At 49.0% G+C, this 4,251-nt stretch overlaps 1 long non-coding RNA gene across 1 annotated transcript; it reads left to right on the top strand.

The window, feature by feature from the left end:
* The first annotated feature begins 1,071 nt into the window (after positions 1-1,071).
* Positions 1,072-4,043, top strand: LOC134168486 (uncharacterized). The gene is made up of 3 exons (XR_009966571.1): positions 1,072-1,132; positions 3,700-3,868; positions 4,011-4,043. It is a non-coding gene; the product is annotated as an uncharacterized LOC134168486 (long non-coding RNA).
* The last annotated feature ends 208 nt before the right edge of the window (positions 4,044-4,251 follow it).

Below are 4,251 nucleotides of genomic sequence, written 5' to 3'. Positions count from 1 at the left end.
TATGGTAACACCCCCCCGCACCCCATTGATCCCTATGGGGCTGCCCCACATCTCTATGGTAACACCCCCACCCCCCATTGATCCCTATGGGGCTGCCCCACATCTCTATGGTAACACCCCCCCCATTGATCCCTATGGGGCTGCCCCACATCTCTATGGTAACACCCCCACCCCATTGATCCCTATGGGGCTGCCCCACATCTCTATGGTAACACCCCCCCGCACCCCATTGATCCCTATGGGGCTGCCCCACATCTCTATGGTAGGAGGACCCCAGCGGACGATGGCGGCCGCGGTGACCATTGCGATGCTGCTGGTGCTGGTGGCCGTGGGGCGCGGGGACCCCCATGGGGAGCCCCATGGAGAGCCCCATGGAGTGCCCTATAGAGAACCCTATGGAGAACCCTATGGAGACCCCCATCATGGCCATGGGCATCACCATGGAGACCCACAGCATGGGCATGGGGAGCCCCATGGAGACCCCCATCATGGCCATGGGGAGCCCCATGGAGACCCACATCATGGGCATCCCTATGGAGACCCACATCATGGCAATCACCATGGAGACCCACATCATGGCCATCACCATGGAGACCCACATCAAGGGCATCCCTATGGGGACCCACATCATGGCCATCACCATGGAGACCCCCATCATGGGCATCACCATGGAGACCCACATCATGGCCATGGGGAGCCCCATGGAGACCCACAGCATGGGCATCACCATGGAGACCCACACCATGGGCATCCCTATGGAGACCCACATCATGGGCATCACCATGAAGACCCACATCATGGCCATCACCATGGAGACCCACACCATGGGCATCCCTATGGAGACCCACATCATGGCCATCACCATGGAGACCCACATCATGGCCATCACCATGGAGACCCACACCATGGGCATCACCATGGAGACCCACATCAAGGGCATCCCTATGGGGACCCACATCATGGCCATCACCATGGAGACCCACACCATGGGCATGGGCATCCCTATGGGGACCCACATCATGGCCATGGGCATGGGGAGCCCCACGGAGCCCCACAGCATGGGCACCGGCCCAAGGACCCACAGCGTGAGGAGCTGCCCCACGAGCGGGACACGGTGACGCTGTGGCTGCATGTGAGTGCGCTGTCCGTGGTGCTGAGGGGGTGGATGGGGGGTGATGATGGTGGTGGTGATGATGATGATGATGATGGATGATGATGATGATGATGATGGATGGATGATGATGATGATGGATGATGATGGATGGATGATGATGATGGATGATGATGGATGATGAATGATGATGATGGATGATGATGATGATGATGGATGATGATGGATGATGGATGATGGATGATGATGGATGATGGATGATGATGATGGATGATGATGATGGATGATGATGATGATGGATGATGGATGATGATGGATGATGAATGATGATGATGGATGATGATGATGATGATGATGATGGATGATGATGGATGATGATGGATGATGATGATGATGGATGATGATGGATGATGATGATGATGATGATGATGATGGATGATGATGGATGATGATGATGATGGATGATGAATGATGATGATCGATGATGATGGATGATGATGGATGATGATGATGATGATGGGTGATGATGGATGATGAATGATGATGATGGGTGATGACAATGTGTAATGGATGATGGTGATGATGGATGATGATGATGTTGATGGATGATGATGGATGATGAATGATGATGATGGATGATGACAATGGGTAATGGATGATGGTGATGATGGATGATGATGGATGATGATGGATGATGATGGATGATGATGGATGATGACCATGATGATGATGATGGATGATGATGACGATGATGATGGGTAATGATAATGATGATGATGATGAGTGATGACGATGGGTAATGGATGATGATGATGGATGATGATGGCAAATAGATGATGACAATGGATAATGGATAATGATGGATGATGATGATGATGATAATGGATGATGATGATGACGGTGGAAAATGGATGTTGATAATGATGGATGGGTGATGATGATGGATGATGGATGGATGATGGATGTTGGATGATGGATGATGATGATGATGATGGATGATGGATGGATGGATGACAATGGATAATGGATGATGATGATGATGGATGTTGGATGATGGATGGTGATGGATGATGATGGATGACAATGGATAATGGATGATGATGATGGATGTTGGATGATGATGGATGATGATGATGGATGATGGATGATGATGGATGGATGATGATGATGTATGATGGATGATGGATGGGTGATGATGACGGTGGATAATGGATGTTGATGATGATGGGTGATGATGACAATGAAGATGGTTATGATGGATAATGGATGATGATGAAGATGATGGATAATCGATGGGTGACGATGAATGACGATAGATAATGGATGATGATGACAATGAAGATGATGGATGATGGATGGTCGATGGGTGATGATGATGATGGGTGACGATGGATAACGGATGACGGATGATGATGGATGTTGGATGATGATGGATGATGGATGATTGGTGACAATGGATAATGGATGATGATGGATGTTGGATGATGGATGGTGATGGATGATGATGGATGATGATGAAGATGATGGATAATCGGGTGACGATGAATGACAATAGATAATGGATGATGATGACAATGAAGATGATGGATGATGGATGGTCGATGGGTGATGATGATGATGGGTGAGGATGGATAACGGATGACGGATGATGATGAAGATGATGGGTGACGAATGGGTGATGACAATGTCTGATGAATGAATGACAATGACGATGATGACGGATGATGGTGAGGGATGGATGATGGATGATGATGATGGATGATGGATGAGTGATGACAATGGATAATGGATGATGATGATGATGATGACAATGACGATGGATGATGATGGATGATGGATGATGATGATGATGACGATGATGATGATGATGGATGGTGGATAATGGATAATGATGATGGATAACGTATGATGATGGATGATGGATAACGGATGATGATGGATGATGATGATGAAGGATGGATGATGGATGATGATGATGACAATGACGATGATGATGATGGATGATGGATAATGGATGACGATGGATGATGGTGGATGATGGATGATGATGACAATGATGATGATGATGGATAACGGATGATGATGGATGATGGATAACGGATGATGATGGATGATGATGATGATGATGAACGATGGATGATGATGATGGATGATGATGACGATGATGGATGATGGATGATGATGATGATGATGGATAACGGATGATGATGGATGATGGATAATGGATGACGATGGATGATGATGATGATTATGGATAACGGATGATGATGGATGATGATGATGGTGAATGATGGATGATGATGATGATGACGACGATGATGATGGATGATGGATGATGATGACAATGACGATGATGATGATGGATGATGGATAATGGATGACGATGGATGATGATGATGATGGACGACGGACGATGATGTTGATGATGGATGATGATGACAATGATGATGATGATGGATGGTGGATAATGGATGATGATGGATGATGATGACGATGGATGATGACGACAACGATGACAATGGACGATGCCAATGCCCTACATTTGACAGATGCCCCCCACCCTTTCCCCCCCCCCCCCCCCATTGCAGACCATGACCGCCGTGGCCATCATCAGCCTCGCCCCCTACCTCCTCCTCCTCCTCCTCCCCTTGGATTCGGCCTCACCACGCAACCAAGACCTCCTCAAGCTCCTCCTCGCCTTCGCCGCGGGGGGATTGTTGGGCGATGCCTTCCTCCACCTCATCCCCCACGCCTTGGGTGAGTGAAGCATCCCCCCATCATCATCATCATCATCATCAATGGGGCTGGATATGGGGCACAACCCCCCCCCCCAATCATCATCATCATCATCATCATCATCATCATCATCATCATCCCTTTTGCTTTGTGCGTCCCGCAGCACCGCACGCGCCCGGCGCCCATGCGCACTCGCCCCACGGTAAGAGGAAGGGAGATGGAACCCCCCCCACCCCATCTATAGGGTGATGGTGGTGGGTTTCTATGGGTCCCGTTGGAGCTTTTGGGACCCATAGCACGACGTCGGGGTCCTTGTCCTCGTGCCCCAGGTCACGAGCACGGGGAGATGTTGGCAGTGGGGATGTGGGTGCTGGCCGGGATCGTGGTCTTCTTGGTGCTGGAGA

Source organism: Pezoporus occidentalis, unplaced genomic scaffold, assembly GCF_034315485.1.
Source record: "Pezoporus occidentalis ecotype Australia unplaced genomic scaffold, CSIRO_AGI_Poc_V1 ctg3109, whole genome shotgun sequence".
Taxonomy (NCBI): Eukaryota; Metazoa; Chordata; class Aves; order Psittaciformes; family Psittacidae; genus Pezoporus; species Pezoporus occidentalis.
Note: the sequence above shows the minus strand (reverse complement) of the source record. Positions and strands in the feature narration are given on the sequence as shown.